The 25,143-nt window shown below is 40.8% G+C and overlaps 1 non-coding gene across 1 annotated transcript; it reads left to right on the top strand.

Moving 5' to 3' along the window:
* Positions 1-24,648: 24,648 nt before the first annotated feature.
* Positions 24,649-24,720, top strand: TRNAP-CGG (transfer RNA proline (anticodon CGG)). The gene has a single exon. It is a non-coding gene; the product is annotated as a tRNA-Pro (tRNA).
* Positions 24,721-25,143: the final 423 nt, after the last annotated feature.

Here is a 25,143-nt window from a genome sequence, read left to right as displayed (position 1 = left end):
TTCAGCTGAACATTGTTGTGTTTTTTAAATAGTTCTCTCCTTGGTCACCAGACAGCTGACTATGCACTATTATATTCGAAGAAATAGTTTATGTTACAGTAGCTGATGTTCTCTCGGCTATGATTTTGGAAATAGAAAATTACAAAATCAGGATACTGATGCAAGACATGAGATAATTTCGCGGAACATTAAAACCAAGAGCAAGGAACGACAGGTGATGAAAGACAAAGAAGAATATAATTGAGACGGGGATGACAAGACGACGATGTGCGTATACAAAATGGTGGGGGAATAGAGAAAGTATGGAAGGAATGAGTAGTAAGTTACGGCGATGATGGAAAAAATCACCGGTACAAATATTTCTTCTTCTTTCAAGTTGCTTTACGTCGCACCGACACAGATAGGTCTTATGGCGACGATGGGACAGGAAAGGGATAGGAGTGGCAAGGAAGCGTCCGTGGCCTTAATTAAGGTACAGCCCCAGCATTTGCATGGTGTGAAAATGGGGAAACCACGGAAAACCGTCTTCAGGGCTGCTGACAGTGGGGTTCGAACCACTATCTCCCGAATACTGCAGCTATCGAGCTCGGTCCAGTGCAAATAGAAAAAGATTTATATTTTAGTTTTTGGGGAATATAGTATCAGGCACATACGTATTTTGATATTAATCTTGACAAAGTTAATATTTTGCATCACGTCCCTTTGCTCGGATTCATGCTGGAATCCGTCTTGGAGTATCATTCTCAACTTCACTGAACTATTCTTACAATTATTTGTTCCATTCGCTACTGACGATTCTGTCCATGTCTTTGATATTACATGTTTGGTCAGGAAGGGACGTCCATAAACAACCCGCTCAATTCATCCTACATACGTTTAATGGGAGTCATGTCTGAGAAACAGGCAGGCCACTCAGTTCGGATCAAGAGACAAGTTACCGCCCCTTGTGATGAAATCTCCGAAACGGTGGGGTTCCAATATTCATTGGAGAAACTCCTCTGTGTACTTTGAATCATTTAGTCTCATCCTTAGCTTTGACGATGTGAAAGTGACTGAGTTATGACCGATGCAGGTAACGCCATGCCATTTACAGCTATTTCCCGTTATGAATGGTCAGAAAATGTCACCCTTAGGGCCAGTTGGTGTAGACTATATATTTCAGCGGGATTGGTAAACTGGTATGTAATAGTAAAGTGTGGCTCGGTGAGGAAAGCAACGGGAAACTACCCTACTCATTTCCCCTGTAGGACTCTTCAGTGATGTCTAAGCCATCTGTAATATTGATGGTGGAGCTGTTGAGGATCCGACCAGCCTTCGGGCTGACTACACAATATACAGGTTTCAGTGCGAGACTACGGTCATCAGCTGCAAGGTTTTACCTTCCACTAACTACTTGTTTGTAAACATAAGCACATTTGTATCTGTAGGCAGACCATTAACTAAAGCGGTAGGCAACAATTCAGTTGAAGTTGTAGCAAATTAAGGGGGCATTAGAGTGGTTTTCTCAACAGTGCAGTTAAAAGTCCGTAATGGTAAATAGGAAAACGTTGACATTTGATTGTGTTCATATAATATTACTTTACGTCAAGAAGGATTGTCAAAGCTCAACGAAAGAAGGTAAATCCAAGTCATGTTTCAGAAAGAGACAAATTGGATCAAGAATGCTTTGATGACCTCATGAACGGTACACAACCCGATTAAAGCATAAGACATATCTGAGTGAGAGGACAATATATTCGATATTAACATTGCCTAGATTGGTGAGAGAAACTATTGATGTAATCCTGCACAATTACGTTTTGTTCGTTTTCTTTATTGAAGAGAAGAAATTAGTGGAAATGTACTATATTTCTGTGTTGTTTATTTATTTATTTATTTATGTATTTATTTATTTAATTTACCCTGCAGGGTTGGTTATTCCCGCGGACTCAGTGAGGGATGCCCCCTTCTACCGCCTCAAGGGCAGTGTCCTGAAGCGTGAGACGTTTGGTCGAGGACACAACTGGGAAGGAGGACCAGTCCCTCGCCCAGGTGGCCTCACCTGCTATGTTGAACAGGAGATTTGTGGGGGGATAGAAAGATTGGAAGGGATGGGCAAGGAAAAAGGAAGGAAGGAAGCGGCCTTGGCTTCAAGTTAGGTACCAACTGGGCAATTGTCTGCAGAATGGGAAACTACAGAAAAACCACTTCGAGGATGGCTGAGGAGAGAATTGAACCCTCTCCCACTCAGTTGACCTTACGATGCTGAGTGAACTCCGTTCCAGTCCAAGTACTACTTTTCAAATTTCGCGGCAGAGCCGGATATCGAAACCGGGCCTCTGGGGAGCACACTAAACACTACACCTCAGATGCGATCGACAGTTACTGCCTATTGGAGATAGAATCAATCGAGGCGATGAATGCCAAACGAAAGGTCGAGTTCGATGCCGATCACTTTTACAAAATGAAACAAATCAATGCGTTTTCCATCAGAGATAATTACAGTAAACGAATATCGCCAAGGTTGATGACCACTGACAAAACATAGCTTTTGCTTTGATAACGGAGATATTTAAGAATCCTACGCGAAGATTATATTTTAATAATAGCAATGTTATTATGGTTACGTCCCACTGACTACTTTTACGATTTTCGGAGACGCCGAGGTGCCAGAATTTAGTCGCGCAGGAGTTCTTTTACGTGCCAGTAAATCTACCAACCCGAGGCTGACTTATTTGAGCACCTTGAAATACCACCGGGCTGAGCCAGGATCAGACCTGCTACGTTGGGGTCAGAAAGCGGGCGCCTCAACCGTCTGACCTACACAGCTCGGCGATTATAGTTTATAGCGCTGGGATTCGAACTACAGGCTTTACCGTTTAAGCTATGCCATTTGGTAGAAAGCAATTTATAGACAAGTACAAGAACAAAGACATTGGTAGACATGAAGTGCCTTGTCTATGTTATCTCCCGGTACTGATATGACTTATTATTCCTCTGATAAGTCTCAAGTTGTACTGTTACAACTTCATTCTCCTTGCCTGGTGCACACGCCACGTTTATGCGAAAGATCACTCGTTGCTGTTGTTGTTAGGGTAATCAGGTCAGAATCTCGTTTGATTGAAACTTCTATCCCACAACATCCTTCTTATTGTTGTTTAACCAGGTTGAGTAGCTCATTGGCAGGATCGGTTTTTTTTTACAAGTTGCTTTATGTTCCACCGACACAGATAGGTCTTATTGCGACGATGGGATAGGAGGGGGCTAGGAGCGTGAGGGAAGTGACCGTGGCCTTAATTAAGGTGTGCCTGGTGTGTAAATGGGAAACCACGGAAAACCACCATCTTCCGAATAATGGACACTGGTCGCACTTAAGCGACAGCAACTACCGAACTCAGTTGGCAGGTTGGATACTGGCTCAATCCGGTGGACTTGGCCCTGTTTTACTGCCGAATGCTCTTCCTGACACTAACTCTATGTGGAGGCACGTATTCACTATTGTGTGTTTCTCTGGTAGCGCAATGTGTTCGTTGTGTGTACCCTAGTTCAAGGAATTAATCATAGGCGATTAAAATCCCTGACCCGGTTGGGAGTCAAACCCCTGCTCCAAAGGACTCGATGCTAATCATTCAGCTAACGAGCACGACAATTACGAGGTATGTCTAATGGCAAATTATTAATTTTTTATAATTTCGTCATTTTTGCCTGCAACTTAATACAATATTTTATTTTTCTATTGTTGAATGAACTACTTTTTCTTTGTTTTTATATTCTTTAACAATTGGCTATACGTCGTAGTGACACAGATTTTTATGGCGACGATAGGATGAAATGAAATGGCGTATGGCTTTTAGTGCCGGGAGTGTCCGAGGACATGCTTGGCTCGGCAGGTGCAGGTCTTTTGATTTGACGCCCGTAGGCGACCAGCGCGTCGTGATGAGGATGAAATTATGATGAAGGCGACTCATACACCCATCCCTCTAGTCAGTGAAATTAACCAATGATGATTAAAATTTCAGACCCTGCAGGGAATCGAACCCGAGACCTCTGTGACCAAAGGCCAGCACGCTAACCATTTAGCCATGGAGCCGGACGACGAAGGGTTAAAGACAGCTAGGAGCGGGAAGGAATCTACCGTGGCCTTAACTAAGGTACAGCCCCAACATTTGCCTGGTGTGAAAACGGGAAATCAGAGTTGCCCAATTAGGGGTTCGAACCCACTATCTCCCGAATGCAAACTCACAGCTACGTGAGCCATACCACGTAACCACTTTTCTTTGTTACATTGGTGTCATGGCGAAGACTTAACTGTGTTTTATATAGTTTCAGATACAAAACACAATGTTGTTTATTATTACACATGCACTCAACATATGAATAATATAAACAAGACATACTTCGGGACTCAATATTTTAAAATATTATGCTACAGAAAAGATCAGTGTTTTCATCTTCACAATACGTTCTTTCCTGTCCCAAAATTAAAATTAACTTCTTATGCAATTTCCTTTAAAATAAGCATACTTGCTTTAATGATATCTGTTAAAATTACGATACCAGTTCAGCGGTTGACCGCCCCGCATGCTGTCACTTGATTCATTCTCCTCCTTCGCACTGTGCATACGCCACTAGAAGGTAACTCCATCAGCACACTGGGTTGAAGAGCCCTGGACTGAACGCATGCCATTTTCAGAGTGCCCAGGGCACTGAACCTCTTGGGAAATGTCACTAAATTATATCCTCGTGCAAGTGTCAGAGAGTTCCCATCATGATAATATGATAAACCTACACCTCGTTAAAGCCTTCAGATTATGGAGTTTCACTAGATCGCCTGTGTGACGTACTGTAGTTGGTTGAAATATGCTTTCTTTCTTTCTTTCTTTCTTTCTTTCTTTCTTTCTTTCTTTCTTAACCAGTTTACCCTCCAGGGTTGGTTTCTCCCTCGGATTCAGTTACGGATTCCACCTCTGCTGCCTCAATAGCAGTGTCCTGGAGCGTGAGACATTTGGTCGGGGATACAACATGGCAGGAGGACAAGTATCTCACCCAGGTGGCCTCACCTTCTATGCTGAACAGGGGCCTTGTGGTGGATGAGAAGATTGGAAGGGATAGACAAGAAACAGGGTAGGAAGCGGCCGTGGCCTTAACTTGGGTACCATCCCGGCATTTGTCTGGAAAAGAAGTGGCAAACCACTTCGAGGATGGCTGAAGCTGGAATCGAACCCCCTCTACTCAGTTGACCTCCTGAGGCCTAGTGGACCCCGTTCCAGTCCTCGTACCACGTTTCACATTTCGTGGCAGAGCCGCGAATCGAACCCGGGCCTCCGGGGCTGGCAGCTAATAACACTAACCACTAGACCACAGAGGCGGACATTTATTATGATTATTATTATTATTATTATTATTATTATTATTATTATTATTATTATTATTAGACTATTATTATTATTATTATTATTATTTTACATTTTCCTTTTGCTCACATTTGCCTCCTCCTCAAACACAAATCTTACTATTGCTAACCTTTTTCCGTGCTATTAAAGGAAACTTCGAAGTTAAAAGGGGAAGTTTAACTGCGTAGCCATTTTACTGAGGGGAGTGGCCGAGCATGGTAACACGCTACGGCTATGGAGCCAAACTCTGCATTTGAGAGACGAGTGTGTTTGAGTCCACCGTTGCCTGTCCTGAGAAAAACTTTCTACGATTTTAAATTATTACTTCCAGGCAAATGCTGGGACAGTTCCTATTCATAGGTCACAGCCGATTCCTTCCACTTCCTTACCCAGTTTCACTCACTTTCATTCTTTTCATCTTCATTACCTTCTCAACTGAATTCGGGGCCAGGAAGGGCATCCTGCCGTAAAATCGTGTCATATAATTTCATCTCACTTCACCCTCGACCCGGTATCAAGAAACGGGACACGTACATTTTTTTTAGGATAATGGTGGCCGCCTAGTCGAGGTGGTAAAGGCATACTCAGTTGCCTCAGGAGAATGTGACTTCGATTCTCACATAAGAAATTTAGAATGGAGGTTTCCATTTCTGGAGGTGAGTATGATCCAGGGGTTACGCAGCCTTCACGAAAAATGACTAACCGTTTAATTCCTGGGAGCAAAGGCGTCCAGGCATAGAACTAGCCATTCTGTCCCATCTAGTGCCAAGTTACGAGTAGAAGGAGCCTTTAACTTCTAGTCCTCTAGGGCCTGTAACACGATGAAGGCCTTACTTTCTGCTTTTACGTTTTTAGAATGGCCCTTGCATATCTTTGGAAATATCATTTGTACTCGAAAGTAATGTCGGGAGAGCATGGTGAAAACCAGTTCATGAAGCTACTCTACTCTTCAATTCATAAGTTACTTACATATACGAATGTAAAAACAACAATTTGAGAAGTTTCTCTTCAACGAAATCACCCCTATTATTCGGAAGTGGACCCAGGAATTCATTATTAGGGCCCAGATTCATATGCACAAAAAACTCCAAAAATATGCATTCTCGTGTGTACTAAAAATGTTGTAAATATGCACGAAAATATGCACTAAAAATAAAACAAAATACACTTTAAAGACGCATTGTTGAATTTTAACTCGGTGTTAAATTGATAAACACGTTTAATTCCTTGCAAAATGATGCATGTCAGTAGGTTTCACCAGTTTTTCAATGTTTTCAGGAGTCAATAACTTTCTGTTGTCGGTCAGAATTTAATTTATACGCTGAAAATGATCGTTCTACGTCAACGGATGTAAGTGGGTAATACTTGAACACTGGCACGACTGCTCGGAACATTCTCCTGGCAAAATCTTTAGGCATTTTTTCAGTTTAATCTGGTGAAACACTGCAGTAGACGAAGAGGAAGTTAGCAGATGAACGCACTTGTTCAAGCAAACCTCGGGAGGCTACTGTAAGGAGAAGGAATGAGGAATGTCAGAAAGAAGGAAATAGCTATTGTGAAAAGCGTCATTATCCGTCTACCTGCTTGTATTGTGACACTGAAAGCTTTTTCCTTGATCAGGGAAGGATTATCATGTTGCCAAAGGATGTAGAACATACAGAGTTCATTAGATTTTTCATTTCGTTCAGAAATCTTAGATAATCCATCACACGTAAGAGAAAAATATGTCTGTTATTTGCACTAGCGCACAAAATATGCGTTTGCATATGCGCATATGCATTTTTTAAATCCGGGCCTATTCATTAAAAAAGAGGATCGAATGGGATTTTAATTTACAAGATCTATTGTGTGTTACTTTTGCTATGACAGACAACATTGAGTAGTTCATGAGGTGAAACCTATCTGATAACCTGTGTGATTGTTGTCTCTATGTAAGTGTGTGTATTTGTAATTAATTGGCACAATGTTTGGGAAGGAAACGCATTGGGATTATATTCGGTGGGAAACCTCATAAAGTCACATCTTGGGTGGTTTAGTGTCATTATTTTAACTTCATTTAACGTCCCTTGGACGTTGTGGTCCTCTGTCCTGTGAATTCATCCCACGGGCTATCTGATACGAAATCTTTCTTGGTAGTGACTTTGACAACGCTGGGATTGTGAAGGTATAAATAGACGTAGCCTTATTTAAGGCACAGCCACATTTTCCTACCTTGAAAGCAAGAAAACATGGAAAACTCTCTTGAGGGTTATTGACGGTAGGTTTCGAACCCATCATCTCTCTAATGCAAGCTTGCAGCTACAGAGCTCGTACTGTGCAGTGAACCCTTTCAGTACCTGAAACCTGTTTCATTATGTTGTTTGTACTCGTGCGTGTAGCCTAGACGTTTTACTTGGTTGGGGCCACGATTGGGAAGGAAATGACAGTATGTGAGAGCATTCGCCTCAACTTCAAGAGAGAAACGATGGAAGTTCACCCCCCCCCCCCCCTACAATTTTTAGATTTAGACCTATAGGGACCGTGCGTATAGCGAGTGCTGCCATCTCGTGGCTTCATCTGAAGTAACTGGTAGGAGCGGTAGGAGCATCTTTCACCATCGAGTTCGTAAATAGTGTTTTTTATTTTACTAGTCTTTGACTGTTCACATTGCTTACTGAGATAGCCTACGTTTTGATTAGGTTTCTTCAGCATATTCTCTAATCATGAACGAAACTCATAGAACCAGTAAACGCAGTAAATGTCATGTGAACTGTTCCGTGTACGGTTGTAATTACACCTACGAAAACAGCCCACCAGGAACGAAATTTTTTCGTTTTCCAGCCGCAGCTACCCACAAGATCAGAAGGGAAGCATGGGTAACATCTTTAAAACGTTCAACACCTGATAAAATTACAAACATAGACACAAAGAAAACTATACAAAACATTATGTTACATTATTGGTAGCCTGTTCTGTACATGCAGCCCATACAGTAGTGTTATATAGTGTTCAAAGTAAAACCTTTCCAATGTTGGAATGACTTGTGCAAGAAAATGTTCATTTCTCCGGACATTCACATTTACACTTCCCAGGGGACTATACAATAATAAGTCACATAATCTGAGGTTCAAAACGTATAATGACACTTGAATCTGTGTATAATAAATGTGTGACTCCTTCAAAGTGATATCTCCCAATGGAGACAACAAAAAGTAGGGCACATTGCACTCATTTCTAACAATAATTGGTTTTTCTGCACATGAAAATGGGCACTTAACTTCCAGCAATTTTAGTCCATCAGGTCCCTCCACAATGCCATCAGGACTACAACAGAGCCATGGTTGTTTTTCATGAATAAACAGACCAACATGTTTTACACTGCACGTATACACATCACAATATTCTGCAATAGCAGTTTCTTCCTTACTTCTCCCGTACTTAATTGCTGGCGTGTTTATGTCTTTAATCATCACAAATGATTTTGCAAGCTGTTCATACATTCCGGTTTTTAGTGTCTTAATTTTGTGTGACTTTATACTAGCTAATATTCTCTGCTCGTGCCAAAGTTTACATTGCGATTGAGATTTTGTAAACATTGCAATTTGAATTTTCTGTGCTTTGCTAACTTTAATGTTCATCTCATAGAACTGTTGCACTTCCTTTGGTAAATTATGCACATAATTAACTGGAAATAGTTTTGCTTTCAGTTCTGATAGTCTTTGAATAAAATAACAATTCTGTATATTTTGATAATTCTGGGTTTCTAATTCATTAATAAGAACCTTTAATCCTTCATTTTCACTGAAGTAAACTGCATTATTTACAATAATATTTACCACTGACTCACACATTGCAAAATTTTCTCCTTCACACTCATCCTTTAATATAGCTGAGAAGGCACAGTCAATATTTTTAATTTTATTATAAAGTTCACTTTTATTTATTTCACTATTAGACCTACTTGTATTTTGATCAGAATAGGTAAGATCTTGAGCTGTATGGAATATTTCTGCAATGCACTCTCCCTTTGAATACAATTCCTTTTGTATGGTGATTTTGGGTGCATGCCACTGTTGAAGAACTGAAGTTTGAGACTGCTGTCTTTCACTGTTAATATAAACACATAATGCAGCTATGTGTTTACATCTTCCAGATAGACCTGCCTTGCAAGTGCAGGCAGCTTCCACTAGGTTTCTGTTACAGTAAAAATAAATAAATAAATAAATAAATAAATAAATAAATAAATGAATAAATAAATACATACATAAATAAATAAATAAATAAATAAATAAATAAATAAATAAATAAATAAATAAATAAATAAAGTACCTGGCTATCGAACAGGAAAAATTAAATTGAACATTAAAGTTATATGTTTAGGCTAATAATGTTAAAACTAAAATTATTACAAATTTATAAATTATTAAATGTGTCTAAATTATGAAAATTCTTTATTCTTACCTTGATGTTAATATTATATGGGGTTTGACTAACATTTGTCTCTCTCAAACATAAACCAGATACTTCTTTTGAAAGTTTTTCTTCCACCTGATATATGTGATGGCTATCATTAAGCTCTCTTCCTTTCCTCAAAGTAGAATTCCTAAAATACTGTGAACTCCAGGGAGTTTTCTTAAAACCCACAAGAATAACAGCATTCGACATAGCTGATTAATTCAAATTATACGTATTCACAACACGTTTCAATAAGTAAACAACGACAGCTGATGTTATTCTGGTGTTTCTCCTACCGATGAATAATCGTCTCTTCCGCTAGGGGCGCTGCGGTCGAAAATTGTTGTTACGCACGGTCCCTATAACCTCAGTTTTGTTGTTCAACATTCGTAACCTTCAGCAGTCGAATAAGTTTGTCTCGTATTTATTGCTCTGGAAAAGTATCGGTTTATTGAGACACATTCTTACGGCTGTCATGTAGACAATGTTGAATGCATGTTACTATTAGATCTCAGATGTAGGTGAACTTCACTTAGCCGAAATTTCATAGAGAGTGGACAATATTTATTTATTTAATTTCTTTCTTTCTTTCTTTCTTTCTTTCTTTCTTTCTTAATCTGTTTATCGTCCAGGGTTGGCTTTTCCCTCGGACTTAGCGAGGGATCGCAACTCTACCGCCTCAAGTGCAGTGTCCTGGAGCTTCAGACATCGGGTTGGGGATACAGCTGGGGAGAATGACCAGTACCTTGCCCAGACGGCCTCACCTGCTATGCTGAACATGGGCCTTGGTGGGGGATGGGAAGTTTGGAAGGGATAGACAAGCAAGAGGGAAGGAAGCGGCCGTGGCCTTAAGTTATGTACCATCCCGGCATTTGCTTGGAGGAGAAGTGGGAAACCACGGAAAACCACTTCCAGGATGGATGAGGTGGGAATCGAACCCATCTCTACTCAGTTGACCTCCCAAGCTTGAGTGGACCCCGTTCCAGCCTTCGTACACATTTCAAATTTTGTGGCAGAGCCGGGAATCGAACCCGGGCCTCCGGAGGTGGCAGCTAATCACACTAACCACTACACCACAGAGGCGGACATTTATTTATTTATTTATTTATTTATTTATTTATTTATTTATTTATTTATTTATTTATTTATTTATTTATTTATTTATTTATTTATTTATTTATTTATTTATTTATTTATTTATTTATTTATTTGTCTCTTTAAAAGTACACAGGCAGTAGGTCCAATACAGTACCTTCTTAACACAACAATGCATATGTAAGTAAAAATAAATACAGAATAAAAATAATGAAAATAAAGACAAGGAAGAAGAATGAAAATAAGAACATGACATATTGAACCCTTGAACTTACCATTCCATCGTCGGTCGGCCACGGCTGCTACAGTAGAACAATCTAGAACTCTTAAATCATGGGTCGTTGCGGGAATAAATTCGGTCACGATCTTAACCAAACGATGGGGTTCAGAAGAGAGCCTAACTACTAGAAATGAGGAGCAAAATGTGCTTACTAACTTTTATTAAATCGAAATAGCACGACAACATTATTAATTTAATATACATTCTTGAAATAAAAAAAAATGAATTATTTATTATTGAATGTTTCAAACACAGTCACATTGCATAGCGTTGATTTATTTCTTACAATATCGAAGAGTTGCTGCGGAGAAGTTAGTACATTAGTGGACAGCGAAACTGAAAAACTGAAAAAGGGAAGACCTGAAAACCGGGCACCTATTATTCCAAACGAGAACTGAGAGTTAATCCACACGATCCGTGGAAAATCTGACTTTCAACAAGTAGAACGCCTGATTTTCTCTCAGTTAAGGTTATCCACCAGTCGAATACCCTTTACGGATACGGAACACCCGCCGAATGGACCCTTAATCGAACCAAATTGACTATCAGTTGCTTTGGATAGGTTGCGAAATATTATGGGAAAGCATGGTGTTCGCTACGAGTTAACAGCATCATTCACAATTGAAATAAAATTCCACCATGTATTTGTCATTCATGACACCCTTAAGTGATAAGGTAATCCCGATGCTAAATGTGCATCACCCAAACAGCTGTTCGGAAGGAACCAACAACAACATGTTCCGTGAGGATCTTACGTTATGTCGTTCTAAAGGAACAAAACTGCGAAATGCAGGAAACACTTATTCATCATGCATTTAGAAGAAATGCCAAACACTGAAGTTAATTAAAAAGTGGAAAGTCACTTGAAAAGTATTATTATTGAACCGATTTTCAGGTTAGAAATGGTTTTGTTACGCTTAATAAAATTACCAATCCACATTGAAAAATATTACAACTTTAAGGAATTCTTTCCCTTGAAAAACAATGACTACCATTACAGATCTATCTATTTATTGTCTGTCCCAACACACTACTTATAAAGTGATTACTTAATCAAATTCAACTACGAATAAAATGAAAGTACGACAAAGATTGAAAATAAAATAGTATTACTGGCTGACGAATCGAAACCGCATTCGCAACTCAAGTCTCACACTAATACACTGAGTGTCAATATGCACACTATCAAAACGAAACGGACGTCAGAACGACAAAACAATTAAGTCCGTAAAATAAAATAACATATCGAAGTCATTAAAACTCAACACGCACGGAGAATTACAGTAAAAATATTTAATCTCCATCAGGTCGATATCCAACATTTTGGCAACCCTCATTCGCCGATAGCGGCCCCGTTGTCTTAAGGAACACCAACAGCTGTTGGAGCTACGCACTAGTTGGCCTCATCATTACCGATCTGACCCTCTTCATAATTTATATTTTACTGTAGGTGCTACCTTCGTCCAGGCCACTTCGCAAAAACAAAAGGAACATCTAATCTGAGACTTGAGTGTGTACAGCTGACATCCCAAACCTATCGTCGGGCTCACTTAAAATCTGTACATCCTAACACTAATCTCTATGTACATGATACCTTCCAAATTCTATCGTCGGGCGTGAACTAGGACGTCTCATCATCAGTAACTCCAAGGATAAGATGTGACGTCCTAAATCTATCGTCGGGCGTCAAAAATGGGTCGTACTACGCATCCCTTAACATATCAGGCGAACTAGCAATTTCAAACAAACTCTGACATTTCAATACTAAACCTGGTCAGACTAATAACACACAACGGAACAACGTCTCTTACTATTAAACGAATGCAAGTCGAAAAATACAGTAAGTCTCTATATCGTTACAATACGTGAACTCGAAAATAAATATACGTGACGAACAATTCTCCACCTCAACACAATCTCAGCCTGTGCAATGAAGTTTTTAGGGAAGCAATGATAATTCCCAACACACGTCTACCATTTAGTGGATGCCTTCAAAATAATAATCATCACTACCGCATTAGAAACTCTCAAATCGCCTATCGTCAATTCCAACTATTTATATCAATGACATACCCAGTGAAACGAAATTCAATACAACACCAACCATGTGTTCTAAATGCTCTTTTATCCTTGAGGTCACATTATCTTAATATTCATACGGGCTTTACGTAACAAGTCACTGGACGTTTACTACCATGATTTTTAACCTTTACTAGAGTCGTTTTCACTTGGGATCTTACTAGAAATCTACGGTGCTTCACACAGTAGTCGTCTCAAATTTCGGATTGGTAGCGGAAAACACTACAGCCTGTCTCAATACAGCCTGTTTCCTAAATACTTCCTCGGCAAAATATAGCCTGTCTCAAACTCATTCTCCTCGCCTTATCCCAGCGGTATCACTTAAAATCCAGGCTTCATTTCATCTTCAATATTCCTATCCCTCTCATCTCCACATACATATAAATTCTTCGCTCTCAATCCTTTTTTCTTATATTTCCAAGACCCTTTTTCATAATTCAATCCTCTGGTGAAAACAACGACCACTATAAAACACACCTCTTACTTTACTGTTATTACGACTTTCGGACCTCGAGAATCCAAGAACACACCGCGATTTTTCTCGTATCATTGATATACACGATGTCCCAAAATTTTACTTCCCATGAATAAATGTAACTCTATCGAATTTCACTGAAATTTTCTTTGAATGCCTGCGATCCTTGTAAAAATATACTGGTTAAATGCACTTTTAACATAGAAAAATTTCTTTATCCCGCGGTAGACATTATTAATATTATTATTATTATTATTATTATTATTATTATTATTATTATTATTATCGACAAACATTTCCGAATTCAACTGATATTTGAAATTTTGATATTATCCACGACTAATTTACACTTATAACTTTCCAAAATTCCTCGCTTTGGACAATATCTCATCGAACATTAACACCAAATTTAAACGTCGCATTTTACAGTTTCTTGACGTGAAATTTACACACTGAAATTTTCACACGCTGACCAAAATTTACAACACCTTTCGCCTGATAATTACAAATATCAACCCGACAATCATCTTGAAAAATTTGTTGGGAAAGAACAATAAAATCTAACTACGACATAATACAAATATAGACAGACCTGCACAATGGAGTCATTCCCAGTATTCTGGCTACATCGTCGCCAGCTGACCTCGTGCCTTTAGCCGTACATTTGCACAAATAACATTATCATTTCCAACATCTCACTCTTACAAACACTGCCTTTTTCACACGATATTAAATTACCATACAAATCACGCACTTTTCTCTATAATTTACACCACGAACTTCCCTCGTTCTGCAGTCAACTGCGACTGTCTGGTTCGTTCCCAAAGTTGTCTCTCTCTGTTACTCCAACAAAACAGGTGTTCAATAGATAAAGAAAGCAGAACTACTCTGAATAGCTTCCCCAACTCTCTTACCACTTTCAAACGTACATGAGGTGATATAATAAAATCTGCTGTGTATATTTTAACAAACGCCTACACTTTCATAGTTCGTCGGCAAACGTTCAGAACTTTTCAGTCACCTTCTCTTACTAACCGAGTATGTGGACCTCAGCCACGGACATGTATTTAGTTGTTTGTAGATCAGTCTGGTGCAATTTTCCACTGACGACGGGCGTAAGCTCCCGCTGCTTCAAGATCCAGATCGACACTGAAAAATATACGGTGGGGGGTTCCTTTTATAATCTCAGGAGGGACGCTATCCACACTATTAAGCTTGATAGCGTAATCTGCCAATTTTGCGTCCAATAGACCGATTTTTATGAGACTTGTCCCAGAATTCCGGACAGGCTTGTAATTATTTTAGATGTTAATCTTATAATTTTACCACACTCACAACAGGGGAAATAAATTATTTCTGCCCGTGCGTTTCGCGCGTTTTCTTCATCCATTGACCTTGGCACGTGGAGCTAGTTCACTGATCTGACGCTGACATGTACTTAGGCTTAACTGCATTTATGTTTTTCCCTGGGGGCTCTGTCTTCACGTAGGGTTTACGAATAATTTAACTTATTTCTTTCTTTATTTACTGTATTGCCAAAATCCCTCGTTATATAGAATTCCGTGAATTTAAAGAATTATCGGGCACTCGAGGTCCGCCGAGGTGTCACGGTATTTCACGATCTTGCTGCGGGTGAGATCTTTCCCACGCGACATCGGGGCTCTTAGGAACGCAACATGGCTGCCCTCAAAAATAAAAGTAGCTTGTTGATACGAAATAAATATTGAGAAAAACATATTTTTCTCACCGTAGAATTATGGGTTCAATATACAGAGGAAATAACGATATAAAGTACGTCAAGGAATTGTTAGATATTCTTTTGTGCCCTTAATATTGTATACCAACTGCCATTAGACGTGCATTCTAAAAAATCTATGACTGTGTATCTAGACACAGTAATTGAATAAATGTAATCGGATTACTTGTAACGATTATATTCCTAATCATTTTTACTTTTAATCGTTACTGTTTACAAAATGTATTTTTTCGGTTCTATTACGGGAGAGCCAGTAACTTCACCAGCTATGGATGAGGTACTTTCCTTTTTTTACAATTTATTTTACGTCGCGTCGACACAGATAGGTCTTATGGCGACGATGGAATAGAAAGGGCCTAGGAGTGGGAAGGAAGCGACTGTGGCCTTAATTAAGGTACATCCTGCCTGGTGTGAAAATGGGAAATCATGGAAAATATCTTCAGGCCTGCTGATAGTGCGGCTCGAGCTCACAGCTGCACGCCCCTAACCGCACGGCTAACTCGCGCAGTGGATACTGTCTTACTTTTTAGTACTTCCAAAGACATCATACTTACACCTACAATGTTCTTAAAATTAAACACAGGTATTCCTTTAAGTGTGCCGCCCCCGTGGTTTAGGGGTAGCGTACGTGCCTCCTACTCGGAGGTCCCGGATTCGATTCCCGGCCAGGTCAGGGAATTTTACCTGGACCTGAAGGCTGGTTCGAGGTCCACTCAGCCTTCGTGATTAGAATTGAGGAGCTATCTGACGGTGAGATGGCGGCCCCGGTCTATAAAGCCAAGAATAACGGCCGAGAGGATTCGTCGTGCTGACCACACGACACATCGTAATCTGCAGGCCTTCGGGCTGAGCAGCGGTCGCTTGGTAGGCCAAGGCCCTTCAAGGGCTGTAGTGCCATGGGGTTTAGTTTTTTTATTCCTTTAAGTGCTCCTGTAAGGCTTCTTTCCAGTAAGAACAACGATGTAGTCCGCCTCTGTGGTGCAGTGGTTACCGTGATTAGCTGCCACCCCCGGAGGCCCGGGTTCGATTCCCTGCTCTGCCACGAAATTTGGAAAGTGGTACGAGGACTGGAACGGGGTCCACTCAGCTTCGGGAGGTGAACTGAGTAGAGGTGGGTTCGATTCCCACATCAGCCATCTTCGAAGTGGTTTTCCGTGGTTTCCCACTTCTCCTCCAGGCAAATGCCGGGGTGGTACCTAACTTAAGGCCACGGTCGCTTCCTTCCCTCGTCCTTGTCTATCCCTTCCATTCTTCCCATCCCCCACAAGGCTCCTGTTCAGCATAGCAGGTGAGGTACTTGTCCTCCTGCCATGTTGTATCCCCCGACCTAAAGTCTCACGCTCCAGGACACTGCCCTTGAGGCGGTAGATGTGAGATCCCTCGCTGACTCCAAGGGAAAAACCGACCCTGGAGGGTGAACCGATTACGAAAGAAGATAAAAGTAATTAAATAAAATAAAAATGATGGGAAAAGATCATTTCGTATGTTTTAAAGTATCTTGTTTAGTTTTAAGAAGTGATGATAGTCACTTATGCTAAAAAGACGGCACAAAATGAAGTAATATATTTTCCTTGTAAACTTCCTATTATCCAGCCCTATGTGAAAAAAATCAGTGATTGCCTTAAGACAAGTGTTCTGTAAAATAATTGTAATTTTCCTTATTACTTGTTGTTTTGCCGGGCTGAGTGGCTCAGACGGTTAAGGCGCTGGCCTTCTAACCCCAACTGGCAGGTTCGATCCTGGCTCAATACGGTGGTATTTGAAGGTGCTCAAATACGACAGCCCCGTGTCGGTAGATTTACTGGCACGTAAAAGAACTCCTGCGGGACTAAATTCCGGCACCTCGGCGTCTCCGAAGACCTTAAAAAGTAGTTAGTGGGACGTAAAGCAAATAACATTATTATTATTACTACTTGTTGGAAACGTCATTTGTAATTGAGAAAAATATTTCTCAGATAACTGTCAATCAGCCCAGTTACTTTCATCTTGTGCTCTCCCATCAATGTATGTATATACGTCAGTGGATGGATGACATTTCTGTTTCGTGAAGTGTTTACCTTAGTATGACTCACACTTCATGACTGAAATACATCATACGAATATTCAATCGAAGCATTGAGTATGTGTGATACACGGAGTGGTTCGATGAAAATGAGCTCACGGTAAATGATTAAAAATTACATATATTGTAGTTATCGACGTTAAAGGTATAATAATTTAACACCCCCTTTCCAATACTTATCTTTCCTTTTATTTAGGATATAAACATTACAACTGGTGTTGTTAGTTGGGACATGTTTCGCTTAACTGTTGTAAGCATCATCAGCCAAAATAATTCTTAGCTTAAAGTTAGGTCAGGGCCCCGAACCTAGTAGCCTAAAGTATATGGTACCCTAAAATTCGCATTTACGTTATAGAAAATCAATAGTCTTAAAACTATAATGTGAATGCGAATCTTACGGCACCATATACTTTAAGGCCACTAGGTTCGGGGCCCTGACCTAACTTTAAGCTAAGAATTATTTTGGCTGATGATGCTTACGGCAGTTAAGCGAAACATGTCCCAACTAACAACACCAGTTGTAATGTTTATATCCTAAATATAAGGAAAGATAAGTATTGGAAAGGTGGTGTAAAATTATTATATCTTTAATGTTTATAATCTGATGCCCAATACGGTCTACAATGAGATTTATTACTTGTAACATATTGTAGTACTTAACTAAAATAAAAATCAATTACCGAGCTCGATAGCTGTAGTCGCTTAAGTGCGGTCAGTATCCAGTAATCGGGAGATAGTGGGTTCGAGCCCCACTGTCGGCAGCCCTGAAGATGGTTTTCCGTGGTTTCCCATTTTCACACAAGGCAAATGCCGGGGCTGTACCTTAATTAAAGCCACGGCCGCTTCCTTCCACTTCCTGGGCCTTTCCTATGCCATCGTCGGCGTGAGACATGTCTGCGTCGGTGCGACGTAAAGCAGATGGCAAAGGCAAAAATCAATTAATTAGGCCTAATGATGAAGAAAAGGGTGAAATTATAGGAATCCATCTAGGTCCAAAGCTTAAGTGGGATGATCATTTAGATTTTACTTCCCTATGAAGAGTATTGAGCCGTCCCCGCGGTGTAGGGGTAGCGTGCCTGCCTCTTACCCGGAGGTCCCGGGTTCGATTCCCGGCCAGGTCAGGGATTATTACCTGGACCTGAGGGCTGGTTCGAGGTCCACTCAGCCTACGTGATTAGAATTGAGGAGCTATCTGAGGGTGAGATGGCCGCCCCGGTCTAGAAAGCCAAGAGTAGCGGCCGAGAGGATTCTTCGTGCTGACCACACGACACCTCGTAATCTGCAAGCCTTCGGGCTGAGCAGCGGTCGCTTGGTAGGCCAAGGCCCTTCAAGGGCTGTAGTGCCATGGGGTTTGGTTTGGTTATAAAGAGTATTGTGTCTCTAAAGGGCAATCAAAGGTGACGTTCTCAGTAAATAGCTTCTAAATACTTTCATTGCACTCTTACACCGCATTCTCCCATATAGTATATTCTACTGTGGGGAAACTGCAGCCGGATTTTTGAAGTTTGACTTCTTCAGAAAAAGGCATTACAAAATCCCCTCCTCCACTGCAGGCCTCTCATTTTTAAAGCTGCCTGTCATGACTGTTGTTCTTCTTTTTTTTGCTAGTGTTTTAACGTCGCATTAACACATCGAAGGTTTTAGGCGACGCAAGGATAACGAGTGGGAAGGTAGCGGCCGTGGCCTTAATCAAGACACAGCCCGAAAATTTGCCTGATGTGAAAATGGGAAACCACAGAAAACCGTCTTCAGGGTTGCCGACAGAGGGGTTCTAACCCACTATCTCCCGAATGCCAGCTGATAGCTACTCGCTCGGTAGAAATATAAGTATAACGCACTTTTTAAGCTATATGGAGAAATAATTAATAGTAAAGTTTTCTTTACGTCCCACTAACTACTTTTACGGTTTTCGGAGACGCCGAGGTGCCGGAATTTTGACCGCAGGATTCCTTTTTACGTGCCAGTAAATCTACCGACATGACACTGACGTATTTGTGCACCTTCAAATACCACTGGACTGAGCCAGGATCGAACCTACCAAGTTGGGATCAGAAGGCCACGGCCTCAACCAACTGAATATGGAAAAAGCGATAAAATCAAACCCAACGGTGATCTTCACATATATAATATCAGGTCACTTTTTTTTTGTTTGTTTACGATACCGGTATCCTTTAAGTTACGTCGCACCGACACAGATACGTGTTATGGCGACGATGGGGTATGGAAGAAAGCGGCCGTATCCTTAATTAAGGTACACCCCCAGCATTTGTCTGGTGATAAAATGGGAAAGCATGGAAATCCATATTCATGTCTACCGACAGTGGGGTTCGAACCCACTATCTCCAGGATGAAAGCTCACGGCTGTGCGCCCCTAACCGCACGGCCAACTAACCCAGTCCAGTTCACTTATTCAAATCGATGTTATTACGAGTCACTAAATACAATTTCAAGCAGTTTCATTGTTCAACTAAAAATATTTAATATTGAATCCGATCTAAAAGTGCTTCGTGCAGGAATACTTTGAAATTACTGTGGTCATTGCGTTTTGAAATTGCGTACTTTTCTGAGTTTGCGGTCCCTAGTAACTGGCAGTGTGGGTTTAAAGAGGCCGGTGAACCATGCTCCCAAGGCGTGAAAAGAACGCGGCCCTCTCGACCAAAGATCATCTTGAATCTAAACACGCTCTTGAAGACAGAAATACTTCATCATGTCGTCATTGAGATAGCCTGGATATTATTATAATCTATTGTCTTGGAGAGTGTATAAAAATAACCTGTCATATCATTACACAGCCGGGTACTCCTCTTTATTGAGAACAATAATCTGTTGTTTCCAAGAATAGCTGAGTGCGGAGGAGGATTTCTGTCCTCATTTCACCTTACAAGTTTGTTGGGTAACTTCCTGGAGCCCACTTGAGAGCTCAAGTACGTGGGATCGAATTCAGAAACAATCAGTCAGAATTTCTTATAACAATATTAGCTCTTTCATGTTCCTTCCGCTGATATGGGTTTTAAGTGACCCCGGGCTGTCAGTATTCCGTCCCGAAGGAGTTGAAAAGTGCTGAAAGCCAACTCCTTAGCCAGGATCGAATGCGCCGTCTTGGGAACACACTAGTCACTAACAGAAAATAAAGGACTCTTGCAGTTTTACATGAGACAATAGCTACAAGACCTCCAGTTCTACGTGACTCTTGATATCGTGATCGTAGCTACAAGACCTCCAGTTCTACGTGACTCTTGATATCGTGATCGTAGCTACAAGACCTCCAGTTCTATGTGACTCTTGATATCGTGATCATAGCTACAAGACCTCCAGTTCTATGTGACTCTTGATATCGTGATCATAGCTATAAGACCTCCAGTTCTATGTGACTCTTGATATCGTGATCATAGCTACAAGACCTCCAGTTCTATGTGACTCTTGATATCGTGATCATAGCTACAATACCTCCAGTTCTATGTGACTCTTGATATCGTGATCATAGCTACAAGACCTCCAGTTCTACGTGACTCTTGATATCGTGATCATAGCTACAAGACCTCCAGTTCTACGTGACTCTTGATATCGTGATCATAGCTACAAGACCTCCAGATCTACGTGACTCTTGATATCGTGATCATAGCTACAAAACGTCCAGTTCTACGTGACTCTTGATATCGTGATCATAACAACAAGACCTCCAGTTCTACGTGACTCTTGATATCGTGATCATAGCTACAAGACCTCCAGTTCTACGTGACTCTTGATATCGTGATCATAGCTACAAGACCTCCAGTTCTACGTGACTCTTGATATCGTGATCATAGCTACAAGACCTCCAGTTCTACGTGACTCTTGATATCGTGATCATAGCTACAATACCTCCAGTTCTATGTGACTCTTGATATCGTGATCATAGCTACAAGACCTCCAGTTCTACGTGACTCTTGATATCGTGATCATAGCTACAAGACCTCCAGTTCTACGTGACTCTTGATATCGTGATCATAGCTACAAGACCTCCAGATCTACGTGACTCTTGATATCGTGATCATAGCTACAAAACGTCCAGTTCTACGTGACTCTTGATATCGTGATCATAACAACAAGACCTCCAGTTCTACGTGACTCTTGATATCGTGATCATAGCTACAAGACCTCCAGTTCTACGTGACTCTTGATATCGTGATCATAGCTACAAGACCTCCAGTTCTACGTGACTCTTGATATCGTGATCATAGCTACAAGACCTCCAGTTCTACGTGACTCTTGATATCGTGAACATAGCTACAAGACCCCCAGTTCTACGTGACTCTTGACATCGTGATCATAGCTACAAGACCTCCAGTTCTACGTGACTGTTCATATCGTGACCATAGCTACAAGACCTCCAGTTCTACGTGACTGTTCATATCGTGATCATAGCTACAAGACCTCCAGTTGTACGTGAGTCTTGATATCGTGATCATAGCCACGAGACCTCCAGTTTTACTTGTAATCCGAATCACGGGAACGTGATTTTCATTTCAAAATCCCATTTTCAACGGCGGGCATTCAATTTTTGACTTTTGTGGGAGGTAAACGCTTCAACAACGATGATGAACTCAAGGGTGCAATGATCAAATGATTGAAGTAGCAACCACGATCTTTCTTTTCTTACGCTATCCGATGCTACTTCTCCATCTGACAGTCTTTGTAACGCGGGATTCTTGTCGGAATTCACAGCGTGACTTTTCCTCCTAAGACGGCACTGCCTTTCACTTGATCACGGCTCATAAGTATATTGGAGATGGACACTGTCTGATTATAACATTGAAAAGAAGGTACCGGTAGATTTGAAAACCAGAAAACTATTCTGTTTTGACGCGGCCTTATTTTTTCTTTTTTGCTATGGGCTTTACGTCGCACCGACACAGATAGGTCTTATGGCGACGATGGGATAGGAAAGGCCTAGGAGTTGGAAGGAAGCGGCCGTGGCCTTAACTAAGGTAGAGCCCCAGCATTTGCCTGGTGTGAAAATGGGAAACCACGGAAAACCATTTTCAGGGCTGCCGATAGTGGGATTCGAACCGACTATCTCCCGGATGCAAGCTCACAGCCGCGCGCCTCTACGCGCACGGCCAACTCGCCCGGTGACGCGGCCTTAGAAAACTAGATAGGCACTTCAACCGAATATGTATTGCACCCATATCCCTTGATAGAATCATCTTACAAGGGTACAGTTTATTACAAAATATCGGCTTAATATTTCGAAATGGACTTGGCTGCATTAACAATATCTGGTTTGGATTTCAAGGGATTAAGAGACTCTTTAAAACTATAACTGAAATTTACGACAACCTGCCACCCTGCTTTTATAAGTTCAACAAAACTGTTATTTCTTGCATCCATCCATTTGTGATGCATTAATGAAGATACTCTTTCAGTATGAGCGTTTAAGCCTGGACTGCTCATGATAAAGCGGAAGAGTTTCTCTAATTTGTGTACACTAACTCCATTTTCCCTTTTTTCTCCACCCGTGTTGCTTTTAGTTTTTAGACGATTTACCTGTGTTACAGTAACTTACTCAAAAACATTTGATAGGAACCGGAAGTTCACAAACACAGCAATGGAAGATTGAAGTTTAATCACAAGGTAACGGAAGTATGCAATTTGCTATCGATTATCTTCAAAATATTGAGTTTCATTCTTTTGTTTTAGTTCCGTTGTTCCTGTTGAGCGAGGGGACTTTGAAGTGCTGCAACTTTCAAGCCTATCGAACAAGTGGCTGAGCGGTTTGAGTCACGTAGCTATCAGCTTGCATCCGGGAGATAGTGGGTTCGAATCCCACTGTCAGCAGCCCTGAAGATGGTTTTCCGTGGTTTCCCATTTTCACACCACGAAAATGCTGGGGCTGTACCTTAATTAAAGCCACGACCACTTCCTTCCAACTCCTAGCCTTTCCTATCCCATCGTCACCATAAGACCTATCTGTGCTAGTGCAATGTAAAGCAAATTGTAAAAAACAAGCAAAAACTTTCACATCTAATATAATTCAAATGATACTTTTCCGAGTCACCTAAACTCCCCCATCGAACTTCTACGTCCCTTCTGGAAGATGAATACAGGTAAAATTCTAAATAATTTTCCAAGAGCTGTAACAGATAGCAGAATGCATATCAGTGCAGCAAATATTGTGAACTAATTGCTGTGTTCTTGTTGTTTGAGTCATCAGTCCATAGACTGGTTTGATGCAGCCCTCCATGCCACCCTATCCTGTGCTAATCTTTTCATTTCTACGTAACTATTGCATCCTACATCTGCTCTAATCTGCTTGTCATATTCATACCTTGGTCTACCCCTACCGTTCTTACCACCTACACTTCCTTCAAAAACCAACTGAACAAGTCCTGGGTGTCTTAAGATGTGTCCTATCATTATATCTCTTCTTGTCCAATTTAGCCAAATCGATCTCCTCTCACCAATTTGATTCAGTATCTCTTCATTCGTGATTCGATCTATCCACCTCACCTTCAGCATTCTTCTGTAACAGCACATCTCAAAAACTTCTATTCTCTTTCTTTCGGAGCTAGTGATCGTCCATGTTTCACTTCCATACAAAGCCACGCTCCACACAAAAGTCTTCAAAAACATCTTTCTAATTCCGATATCAATGTTTGAAGTGAGCAAATTTCTTTTCTTAAGAAAGCTCTTCCTTGCTTGTGCTAGTCTGCATTTTATGTCCTCCTTACTTCTGCCATTGTTAGTTATTTTACTACCCAAGTAACAATATTCATCTACTTCCTTTAAGACTTCATTTCCCAATCTAATATTTCCTGCATCACCTGCCTTCGTTCGACTGCACTCCATTACTTTTGTTTTGGACTTATTTATTTTCATCTTGTACTCCTTACCCAAGACTTCATCCATACCATTCAGCAGCTCCTCGATATCTTCTGCAGTCTCAGATAAAATAACAATATCATTGGCAAATCTCAAGGTTTTGATTTCCTCTCCTTGGACTGTCATTCCCTTTCCAAATTCCGCTTTGATTTCCTTTACTGCCTGTTCTATGTAAACATGCTCAACCTAGCGGTTAACTGTTATATTATAGTTGCATAGACACGTTTTCGCAGTGGCCTGTTGGTCTAGGGGTATGATTCTCGCTTCGGGTGCGAGAGGCCCCGGGTTCAAATCCCGGACAGGCCCAATTTTTTCCTACGGCTGCTAATTGTCATCAACTCTGACAACTGTAACATTTGTCCCCGTTCTTCCACGGGAATTGGTATTCATTTCATGAATCCTTAATGAATTTATTTGAACTTACATGCCTGTATTCAAACGTTTAATACGGTATGTTGTTTGAGTCATCAGTCCATGGACTGGTTTGATGCAGCCTTCCATGCCACCCTATCATGTGCTGCAGACTTGCCTCACTCCTTTCTGGATTGCTGTTTATTTTTCAAAGCCCTTGATTATTATTACTGCAAACTGATTTTTATACAGATCGTAGATACTTCTTCGTTCTCGGTATCTGATACCAATCACCTTCAGAATCTCAGATCGCTTGGTCCAATCAACATTATCGAATGCCTTTTATAGATCTACGAATGCCATGTGCGTGGGCTTGTC

This window comes from Anabrus simplex, chromosome 2, assembly GCF_040414725.1.
Source record: "Anabrus simplex isolate iqAnaSimp1 chromosome 2, ASM4041472v1, whole genome shotgun sequence".
NCBI lineage: Eukaryota > Metazoa > Arthropoda > Insecta > Orthoptera > Tettigoniidae > Anabrus > Anabrus simplex.
The sequence above is the reverse complement of the archived record's forward strand: the minus strand, read 5'-3'. Positions and strand labels throughout refer to the sequence as shown.